This window comes from Globicephala melas, chromosome 20 (assembly GCF_963455315.2).
Source record: "Globicephala melas chromosome 20, mGloMel1.2, whole genome shotgun sequence".
NCBI lineage: Eukaryota > Metazoa > Chordata > Mammalia > Artiodactyla > Delphinidae > Globicephala > Globicephala melas.
The window spans coordinates 12,412,313-12,424,730 of record NC_083333.1 but is presented as its reverse complement, the minus strand read 5'-3'; positions in this window follow the sequence as shown (position 1 = coordinate 12,424,730).

Here is a 12,418-nt window from a genome sequence, read left to right as displayed (position 1 = left end):
AAAAAACTATACACTTGGACCTTGAGGTGAGAAGTGATTTGATAAAGTCTTTCACTCATCAGCTATGGGTTTATAGTGCTTGTTCTGTTCTAGGCCCTGGGGCTTCAACCATATAAGTATAAAAAGCATACCCCACCCCCATGGAGCTCATATTCTAATGGAGAAGACAGTAAGCAAATAGACAAATTTATTTCTGTCAGGTCATGACAAGTACTATAAAGAAACACACTAGGATAAGAGGATAAGGTGTGGCAGGGGCTGCTGCCTGAGGGAAAATAGGGCTTAATGCTCAGGGGATTCTTCTATGTAAAACTGTCAAGGCCCTTAAAATAAAGGGCAACAGAGATGTGAAATTAAGAACGTACAAATATGTGCAGGTGCCTTAAATAGAGAAGTTTATCTTACTTTCCATCAGAGTGCCTGGCAGAGAGTGGCCACTCAGTAAGTATTGGTTGAATGAATGACTTGCTAGGTGGTCTACAGAATGCCAGAGCCTTCAACCAGATGGTAAATTTCCCCTTCCAAGATAAGGAATGATAACCAGGTCATGGCTGATTCAAAAATGTCCACTCCTGTGCACCCCTGTGTTCATAGCAGCACTACTCACACTAGCCAAGACATGGAAACCTAAATGTCCATCAGCAGATGAAAGGATAAAGAAGATGAAGTATATATATATCTATACATATACAATGGAATATTACTCAGCCATAAAAAGAAGGAAATAATGCCATTTGCAGCAACATGGATGGACCTAGACGTTGTCATACTAAGTGAAGTAAGTCAGAAAGAGAAAGACAAATATCATATGATATCACTTATATGTGGAATCTAAAATATGACACAAATGAACTTATCTATGAAACAGAAACACAGAAGAGACTTGTGGTTGCCAAGGGGGAGGGGAGGTGGGGGAGGGAGGATTGCGTGTTTGGCATTAGCAGATGCAAACTATTACACATAGAATGGATTAACAACAAGGTTCTATTGTATAGCACAGGGAACTGTATTCAATATCCTGTGATAAACCATATGGTTTCATGAAGAATATGAAAAAGAATGTGTGTGTGTATATATACACACAACTGAATCACTTTTCTGTACAGTAGAAATTAACACAACACTGTAAATCAACTATACTTCAATAAAATAAATTTTTTTTTAATGCCCACTTCTGGTGGGTCCCTAACCCTTGACCCAGCCAGCCATCAAGAGCTCAGCCTAGGGCATCCCTGTACCGAAGGGAAAAGGAACTTCCATTTGTTGCCTTTATCACATCTTCGGTAGCTTCTTGAGCAAACAGTGCTCACCAACTACCCAAAGCAACTCGGGCTCCCAAACCTCAGCTCTTCCATAGAATTTGTCCCCTAAATTTCAAACTCCAGTTGGCTGTAAGTCAACAGAAAGGCAGGAAGTGGGTATGATGACTTTGTCATGAGGGGTTTTAGGTTCCAAATCTCCTTGCTCTTCCTTCCCTTTCTGTGGTGTCTGAAAATGCGGCCTGCTTCTGGCCCTGGCAGGATGCTTCGCCCTCTGAGGGCCTCCAGGTGTAGCTCGCTGACAAGTGGCTCTTGCAGGTGAGAAAAATGAGGACAATTTAGGTAAAGCCTGCAACAACAGGCCTTCCCGCCAGCGTCCTGCCCTGGTTACTGGTAGCAGGAAAGAAAGGGCCCTCGTCCTCATCTGGGGGGCAAACTGAGGTTGCCAGAGTCTCTTTCCCCTATCGATGGACTCGGATATCCTGCCGTGCCCCCAGGAATCTCTTGGAGCTTCCCCATTTCTTCCCCAGAAGCCTACCTGAACTGTGGACTTCCTCCTGTTCTGGAGCTGTCTGCAGCCTCGTGGGCTTCCTGGCTTCAGGGCCTCCACTCCCCCAAGCTTCGGTCTTCACCGTCAGCCCTGGCCCCCACCCCAGCCCCTTCATGGTCACTACCCACACCCCAGAGTGACAGCCACATCCACAGAATAGGATGGCACAACACTGCTAATTTGGTTAACACCTGGCAACCCCAAGGGCTGCTGACATCACACCTACATAAACAGTGTAACTGTCCCCAGACAAAAGCGGCATCTGCTCATTCACCTTTGCACAGACGAGGTGGCAGCAGTTTTGCCTACTCCCAAACCATCCTAATGAAATGACAGGGCTTAGAAGAAATGGAATGTTTCTTACCAACCTGAGCTGACTGTCACCAGGCAATTTCAGCCAAACTCCCATTACCAGTAAACCAATGAGTCAAAGTTACCAGGAATGAAAGATCATGAATTCAACCATCAAACAAATATAATTGAGTGCCTGGCACTGTTCTAGGCCCCAAAGATAGGGCAGGCAACAAAACAAGCTTACAGAAAAGAAGGGAAAGAATGGAAACCGAAAACAGATAAAGAAACATTAGCCTGTCAGACAGTTATAAGTACTGAGGAGGAAAGGAGCCAGGACTTTTCAATATTTTATACTTAGGGTGGCATTAAAGGCAGCACCTGGCGTGTGGTAGGCCCTTAACATTTGTTGAGTGAATAAAAAACTTGCAGAGAATGTTAGGTTCTGAGTTATTTTCGTTGCTCTCTTCTGCTGCTCTTTCTCCTTTTTCTTTCTTTCATCAAAGCACTTTTATCATTTAGAACTCTACTAAAAAACTCCCCTATTAAAAAATGAGCAATTGACAAAATTGAAAAACACAGGGGGCTAACAAACATATCACATTCCACCTTGCTCCAAATCAAAACCATTCAAAGTAGCAAAGAAGGGATTCTATATTTCATCCAACAAACATATAAGATTTTTAAAACATCAGACTACAAAGTGGAGACAAGAACACAGAGAAACCAGCACTCTCGTGTACGGTGCGAAGTGGGTGCCCCATGTGTGAGTTTTCCTGGCAGACAGTTTAGTGGCGTGAGCCAGAAACTTACAAATATGCAGCCCTTGCGATCTAGCCTCTCCTAGGAATTTACCTCAAGAGAATTTATCAAGGATGTGTGCAAAGATTTATCCATGAGGATGTTCATCAAAGCACTGTTTGGCAAAAAAATTAGAAACAACCTACACGAAAAGATCCGTTAAGTGGAATTATGTGATAGCCACACAATATAATAGTAGATAGTTGGTAACAATGATGGTATGAAAGAATATTAACAATGAAACAAATGAATAAAGCAGTTAACTCAACAATATGTATAATAGGATCCCACTTTTGTACAACAAATGCATACATATGTTCTACCTAGAAAATGTCTGGAAAGATAGATACCAAAATGATGTTAACAGTGGTCATCTATGGAAGGTGAGATCACAGGTAATTTTCTCTCATCTGTCCTTCCTTTTTTGTTTCTTTTCTGTATTTTTAACCAGAATTAAATATTTTTTTGTTTCTTTTCTGTATAATTTTTTAAGTTTTTTTAAAAAAAAGAATGCATCCAAACTTAACAAAGCAAGATCATTTCCTCAAAATTCTTCCCAAATGATTTTCCTAAGTTTGTGGCTTTAGGACCATTTTAAAATCCAGCCTTTCAGCCAAGTCACTCTAGCAGAGACAAGAGTGACATGGCACTCAGGTGTCGGTGAGCTTCAGTAGGAGGGCTCCTAATTCTATAGCACAGATCATAAGAATTCATTCCCTTCCCTGGTGGTCCAGTGGTTAGGACTCTGCACTTTCACTGCCAGGGGCGCAGGTTCAATCCCTGGTCAGGGAACTAAGATCCCGCGAGCCACATGCCGTGGCCAAAAAAACCAAAGAATTCCTCCTGCTATGACTCCCTAGTTAGCCCAATCTGATGTTATTCTCTCCGGTAAACATATATGTGCTGGTTCCACAGGTGTAAAGTTTCCACCCCACAATCTTTTAAATGTCATATCTTCTACACATCCATTAACTGACGACATAATGATATTTGGGACTTTGATAGAAACATCTGGGACGTCAACTATAGGTAATCTGGAATGTAAGGATTGCTTCTCCAGGGGTCACTTGTCTGGTGACCATTGTCTAAATAAGGGGATCAATACCCTGACCATTTATAATTATAACCTAATATGGTAAAATGACAGTCCATGGGACCTGAGGCAATTTCACGCTAGTTTTCATCTATTCCTGTACAGTAACAACACAGGCCTTGATGTCCACTTTGAAAATTGCAACAAGGGGGTTTTGGGGGCCTCTACATGGAAAATATCTTCTGCTCAAAATTAGGAGAAAGGGCTTTACTCAGGAGAGTCCTGGCCACAGAAGCCAATTTTGATTCATAAATGCTGAAATGCAGAAATAAATGCTGAAATGCAGAAATAAAACATCCTAGGTTTGCTGTTAATCACAGTAGAAATGTCCCTTCTATAAAAAGAAAAGAAGCATCCCTTTGGAGGGATGCAGTCCAGGCAGAAGAAAAGACATTAATTAAAGTGCTGGGGGCAGGATAAGCAGGGAGCAGAGGAGCCCTTTCTTCAAGCATGTTGCTGTTTCAACCATTTTCGAAAGTCTTCTGTTGACAGGATGGTTGTTAAAACCCTGATAAAAAGATATTCGAGGAAGCACAGGACTTCCCTGGTGGCGCAGTGGTTAAGAATCCGCCTGCCAATGCAGGGGACACGGGTTTGAGCTCTGGTCCGGAAAGATCCCACATGCCTCGGAGCAACTAAGCCCGTGCGCCACAACTACTGAGCCTGCGCGCTACAACTACTGAAGCCCACGCGCCTAGAGCCTGTGCTCCACAACAAGAGAAGCCATAGCCATGAGAAGCCCGCGCACGGCAACGAAGAGTAGCCCCTGCTCGCCGCAATTACAAAAAGCCCCTGCGCAGCAACGAAGACTCAACACAGCCAAAAATAAATTTAAAAAAAAAAAAGATATAAAGCAAGAGGCCCAGACACACAGAGGAGGTGATCAAAGGGTGGCAAGATCCACCCTCCACCTCGAGCCAAAGGTGCAGGCACCACCCCTTCTCAGGGCTCCCCACCCTGGTGTGAGAGCCCAGTCCCGCCTGCTCGTCTTCCCTAACCTCCACCTTAGGAATTCAGGTGTTTGCTCCTCTCTGGAGAATCAGCTCCATCATTGGTGATTTTGCTTCCCTTCTCTGAGCCTCAGTTTCTTTATCTGTAAAATGTGCAGGTTGGACCAGATGATAACAGTTCCCGCACCCTCCCGGGGCGCTTAGACCCTGCCTCTCCTTGGCCAGTTTGCCCAATGTGATGGCAGGGTCAGCCCCGTCCTAGATGGGTGGGGGTAGGTGACCAAGAACAGTCTCATTCCTGCCAGCGTTCCTTTGCTATGCCTCGGGATCGCTGAACTTGCAGAATAAACCGCCTTCAAGTGCATCTAACATCTGGTGTTTTCATTTCCTGAAGCTGCTGTAACAAATTACCACAAGCTTAACGCTTAAAAACAACCCAAATTGATTCTCTTATGGTTCTGGAGGTCAGATTCCAAAATGAGACTTATGGGACTAAAATAAAGGTATTGGCAGGCCTGGTTCCTTCTGGAGTTTCCAGGGAGAACCAGTTCCTTGCCACTTGCAGCTTCTAGGGGCCACAGCGTTCCTGAGCTCATGACCGCATCACTCCAGTGGCTGTTTCTGTTATCACATTGCCTTCTCTGACTCCTGCCTCCCTCTTATAAGGACCTTTCTGATTACGTTGGGCCCACCCAGATAATCCAGCCCAGCAGGGGGAAGAGGAGGAAGTTTATTCCCTGGGGAAACTAAACCAGAGACGCTCCAGACCTGGGACACTGAGCATACGGGAGAGCAAGGCTGAATCAATACAATATAAAGGGAAGCGGGGGACTTCCCTGGTGGTCCAATGGTTAAGACTCCGTGCTCCTAATGCAGGGGGCCTGGGTGTGATCCCTGGTCAGGGACCTAAAGATCCCGCACACGGCAACGAAGATCCCACGCGAAGATCTCGCATGCCATGCTCGACTGAGACCTGGCACAGCCAAATATTATAAATAATAAATAAATGTTTAGAAAAAAAGAGGGGGGAAGCCAGAGAGGAAGGGGGAATACTTCAAAGGCTGAATATCAAATGAGACCCCAGCTTCCTTCCCTGATGGTCTCCCAGAATGCCAACAGCCTGTACCCTCCAAGCAGGAGATCGGAGAGCTCTTCTTAACAGGATAATCCCCCCATCGCAAAATCCTTAACTTACAACCGCAAAGTCCTTTTTGCCATAAAAGGTAACATACTCACAGGTTCTGGGGATTAGGACCTGGACACCTTTGGGGGCTATTATTCTGCCCACCACATCTGATGCTCCAATTTTACCACCTTCACGATATTTGCCATTTCTGCTTTTCATCTTTGAATTTTTCTTTGAATCAGATCACTTTCTAAGAAAATGAACTTAAAAAATAATCATATTGGGGACTTCCCTGGTGGTCCAGTGGGTAAGACTCCGAGCTCCCAAGGCAGGGGGCCCGGGTTCGATCCCTCGTCGGAGAACAAGATCCCACATGCCGGAACTAAGAGTCCATGTGCTACAACTAAAAGATGCCACATACCACAGCTAAAAAAAGATCCCATATGCCGCAACAATTATCTCGCATGCCAGAACTAAGACCTGGTGCAGCCCAAATAAATTTTTTTTTAAAAAAACAATCATATCTATGAAATTATAGAATTGATTGCTAGTCGTATTTTCCCTACTATTTCATAAGTTAAATACATGACTATTAAGATGTCAAATGTTCAAGGACCTATGTACAGCACAAGGAACGCTACTCAATATTCTGTAATGGCCTATATGGGAAAAGAACCTAAAAACGAGTGGATACGTGTATATGTATGACAGATCCACTTTGCTGTATACCTGAAACTAACACAACATTGTAAATCAACTATACTCCAATAAAAATTTTAATATATATATATATACACATTAAGAAAGATGTCTGTACACCTGAAAATATCACAACATTGATCAACTATACTCCAATACAAAATAGAAAGTTTAAAAAAAATGTCAAATGTTCATCTCTGCACCACATAGCATCACTGTGCGTGCCACCAGTAGTACACAGACTGTCCTTTGGGGAAAAAAAATAGAACCAGCCTCCTGATTTTACAGAATAGGGTAATTTATCCAAGAAGGCACAGCAGCGAACAGCAAAACTGCAGCTACACCCTCGACTTCTTCCTCCTGTCTCCGTGCTCATTAATCACAGCTTGAAAGGATGTCAGCGTTTTCTAAATAGCATCTCGCGTTGGTGATTCATATCATTTAGGGCTCAGTTCCCCTTCGGCTACATTTCCGGGTATTTTATATTTGGAAAGTGGGGTTTCCTATTGCTTCCCCTATGGACCAACATCCACGCATCCTATTTATCTGTGTTGAGCAGAGGGTGTTTACTTGACCCACATCTGGACAGCATCCAGGTCCCAGGGAGGAATGCACTGCAAAGGGAGATCCGAGGCCAGTGGTGACTTTGTACTGTGCCCCTTGGCATGTGTCCCAGCTGCTGATTGAACCTGGAAACAGCTTTTTTTTTTTTTTTTTTTTTTTTTTGCGGTACGCGGGCCTCTCACTGTTGTGGCCTCTCCCGTTGCGGAGCACAGGCTCCGGACGCGCAGGCTCAGTGGCCATGGCTCACGGGCCCAGCCGCTCCGCGGCATGTGGGATCTTCCCGGACTGGGGCACGAACCCGTGTCCCCTGCATCGGCAGGCGGACTCTCAACCACTGCGCCACCAGGGAAGCCCATGGAAACAGCTTTTAAGAAGACAGAGTTCCTTTCCAATACACAGGGTGTGGGATGATATAATTGCCCTCCTTTTACATAACAACTGGCATGCAATAAAAATAGCTTTCAGAAACGAAATTGAGTTATTTGTAATGAGGTGGATGGACCTAGAGTCTGTCATACAGAGTGAAGTAAGTCAGAATGAGAAAAACATACCGTATGCTAACACATATATATGGAATCTAAAAAAAAAAAAAAAAAAGGTACTGATAAACCTAGTACCTTTTGCAGGGCAGGAATAAAGAGGTAGACATAGAGACTGGACTTGAGGACATGGGGTAAGAGGGGGAAGCTGGGGCGAAATGAGAGTAGCATCGACGTATATACACTACCGAATGTAAAATAGCTGGCTGGTGGGAAGCAGCAGCATAGCACAGGGAGATCGGCTCAGTGATATGCGATGACCTAGAGGGGTGGGATAGGGAGGGTGGGAGGGAGGCTCAAGAGGGAGGGGATATGGGGACGTGTGTATGCATATGGCTGATTCGCTTTGTTGTGCAACAGAAACTAACACAGTATTGTGAAGCAATTATACTCCAATAAATATCTATTAAAAAATTTTTAAAAAGCTTTCATTTATTGGATACTTCATCTGGGACAGGTCCTGTGATAAGTGCTTTACACACATCCATTTACAACAACCCTATGAAGTAGCTATTAGTGTTCCCGCTTTACAGCTGAGAACACCATGTCTCAGAGAAGTTAAGCAACTTGTCCAGAATCACACAGCTAGTGTGACAAAGTCTATATTCATAGAACCTCAGAAGATAAAAGAGAACTTAGAAAGCCACCTGAGATGAGGAATGCCAATGAGGAAACCAGAGAGGTTGAGCAACCTGCCCAAGGACACACAGTTTAATGACAGACTCAGGGAAAAAATTCAGGTCTTCAACTCTCAGACCAGTTTGTTCTTTCAGGTTTTCTCTCTCTTAAGCTATTATTTCTTGGATGATTTTTTTCAGATGCCTGCCTGGTCAGCTTCTTTTTTCTCATTATTGCATACATCTCTCCTCCCTGGTGCTTTTGCCCCTCATCATTTTCTCTCTAATTGAAAGCTGTGGAGGAATCTAATGAGAATCCCAGAGTGACCCTTCCCCATCTCTCCCTCTGACCCACAGAAAAAAAAAGTGCTAGAAAAATCTCCCTGAGTCTGTATAATTTGGAATGAGTAATAATTTAACCAGAAAAGGATTAATGTTTACCTTCATCCTTTCCCCCAAAAAAAGAAATTGCTAAGCAGATACACAGTGGAAAACAAGATTATATGGGGACATGACCAAAAGAGGAAATTGTTAATGCAAATTTTAACCCAGTAAGACCCTAAATGTCCATCAAAGGGAATTGACTGAATCAATGATCATATATCCACACAATGGAATACCAGGTAGCCACGAATGATAATGTAATAGAACACTGTGTAATAATATGAGAACAAATTATGATTAGTAAGTCGAAAGCATGAATACAAAATAAAATGACTCCACTTTTATAAGTATATACCCACAGGAAAAAAAGACTGGAAGGATATATTTATAACTGGTGGCTATCTCTAGGCGATTTATATTTTCTTTTTTGTGTTTATCTGTATTTTCCAAATTTCCTACAGTGAACACAGATTACTTTTATAATCCAAGGGAGAAAAAAATTCATCAAATTCTTGACATAGTCATTAAGAACTGCTGTTTTCTGAAGCCTATGCTCTGAGATCACATATACAAGAAAATAAGGGATCGACCACAAACCTCTTTCCTGAGCTGGCCATATGTTAACAATTTAACAATTATCCTACTCCAGTAGAAAGATGAGCAATGAACATAAATAAGTGGTTCACTGAAGAAATACGAATAATAAAAATAAATAAAATTTAAAAAAATAAAACAAATGATAATACCCAGTTCTGGCAATAGTGTGAGGAAGCCAACACTCTCAGACAACACTGGTCCAAGTGAAAATGCTACGACTATAGCAGTTACCACAATGGATTGAATACAAGTATCTCCACTTCCTCCTGAAACATCACAAAAAAGACAGGACAATTTTTTTTTTTTTTTTTTTTTTTTCTGCGGTACGCGGGCCTCTCCTGTTGCGGAGCACAGGCTCCGGACACACAGGCTCAGCGGCCATGGCTCGCGGGCCCAGCTGCTCCGCGGCATGTGGGATCTTCCCGGACCGGGGCACGAACCTGTGTCGCCTGCATCGGCAGGCGGACTCTCAACCACTGCGCCACCAGGGAAGCCCAGGACAAATTTTAAAAGGTAGAAACCCATCAGGACAGAGTACGGGAGAGCAGACGTCAACAGACTTGGAAGACAGCAAGCAGAATGGTGAATGGCAGCTGATGGACTGCATCAGAGAAGGCTGGAAACTGAATGCCAACCAGAAGCAAGCAGGGTGTGCCTCTGAACCGCAGAAAGGCCCAGGAATTGGAAGTACCAGCTATGTCAGAAGACGGGGTGGGGTGGAGCCAAAAACAGGAATGCTGTTGAAAGCACAGTGTGTTTACAAAGCACTCAGACTTCACAGCCCAGGTAACTGACCAGCCAAGGCATTTAGCTCTCCCTCTGCCCAGCAGGAGGAGAAGGCTTCTCCTCTGGAGAAACTAAACCAGAGAAGCTCCACTACACTAGAAAGGGAAGTGGGATAAAGGGAGGGAGGATTCTTCAAAGGCTTCATATCAAACGATGAGACCCCCAAATTCCCTCCCCTACTGACCCTCCAAGAATGCTGGCAGCCTGGATTCTACCCTCCAGGCAGGAGATCAGAGAGTCTTTCTCAACAGAACGAGATGGCTTGGGACTTCCCTGGTGGCGCAGTGGTTAAGAATCTGCCTGCTAACGCAGGTGACACGGGTTCGAGCCATGGTCTGGGAAGATCCCACATGCCACAGAGCAACTAAGCCCGTGCTCCGCAACTACTGAGCCTGCGCGCTAGAGCCTGCAAGCCACAACTACTGAAGCCTGCGCGCCTAGAGCCCGTGCTCCGCAACGAGAAGCCACAGCAAAGAGAAGCCCGCGCACCGCAACGAAGAGTAGCCCCCACTCGCCGCAACTAGAGAAAGCCCGTGAAGCAACGAAGACCCAACGCAGCCAAAAATAAACAAATAAATAAATTTATTTTTAAAAACAAAGAAAATGAAATAAAAGTAACCTCTAACCCTGAGAATGCCGTCTTATAGTTTACAAAACACTTTCACAATCATTGTCCTGCTCAAGCATCACAAACATCCCACAAAGCAGAGACATTTTACAACTGTGTCGACCAGAAAACAGGTTCACAGGAAAGTGACTTGCCCATAAATAAGGCAAGAAGCCAAGACTTAATCACAAGCCCCAACTTGGTCAGCCTGGCAAAATTGCAAGCAGCACACCGGCTGCGTCTCAGTCAACCTCAGATAAACCTGTCTGAACCCAAGGAGGTCTCTCTGCAACCCAGAAAAATGCTACCTGGGCAGCTCAGGTAATATACAACCAAATCAAGGTGATGGGATTTCAGGAAACCACCAAAGCCAACCCCTGGTATCACCCCCAAACACAGAGACACAGCCAACTTCACAAACTGACCTCAGCCTCTGACAGTTCCCTGACCACATGGACAGAGAGGGTCCACCAGGAGCCCCCCACCCCAACTCTGGCGTGTTGCCAGCTGGCCCTCACCTGGCCCAGACCTTGTCCAAGCTGACCCCCCAACTCCCCACCATCCCAACGTACCTGGTCCCGTGTCCCAGCCCTCTCTGATGAGATCAACAGCAGCACAAAGCAGCCGGAGCTGAAGCCGCTGAAACAAAATAGAAATCAACAGGAAGTGTGAGAATCACCTTCTGACAAAAGAGGCACAAGGACAGGAAGTGGGTTCAGGCCAGGAAGGCTGGGGCCGGCCTTCTAGAAGTGAGGCAACCCTGCCAGCCTCATCGCTCAGCTGTTGTTGAACAAGACTTCAGGGCTGGGGAAGGGAAAAAAACAAATTCAAGCCCTAACTCTTTAGCCGGAACTTCAAGCTTCCCCATGTCCACTATATGCATGTATGTCTCCAGCCCTGTATTTGAGGGGAAAGGCGAGGGGAAGAAGAGATGCACAGAGCCTGGCACAGCACACATGTGGTACTTAAAAGAAAGAACTTGAAGTCAGATAGCCTCCACTTACCACTTTTAGCGGCGAGACCTTGAACGGGTTGCCGTGCGTCTCTGCATTTTCCCAAAATGAAATGCCGTACTGACCTAACACTATTGTTTGGGCTTAAATGAGATAACGTGTGTAATTGGCTTCATATACATCCAATTAGTCCCTTTAGTGGGTTGTGGCATCCCCCCTCCTTTCTGCCTCTCCAAATCTGACCCACTCCTTTAGTCTTTATCAGGTCAGACCATCCTGGTCTGAAGAGTCACCCCAAACACCTCTCACCTCCACAGCAGCTGCAGGTCCCGTGTGTCATTAAGTCCCACCACGTAGGACAAGCACCATTGCTAAGAACTGCTACTGAGGCCCTTCACTGATCATTCCTTCCCACGGTGATGTTTACCTCCCCAAGGTCACCCAGAGAGGGAAAGGGCTGCATGGCTTTGTCTCTGTATCCCCAGGAACATCCAGCAGAGCACTGGAAGTTAGTCCATAAATGTTCATGGACCTTTAAGATGCTATGGGGCTTTCACACTGACTGCGGGCAGCTGGGGAGCAGGCCGACCCGCCCTGGAGGA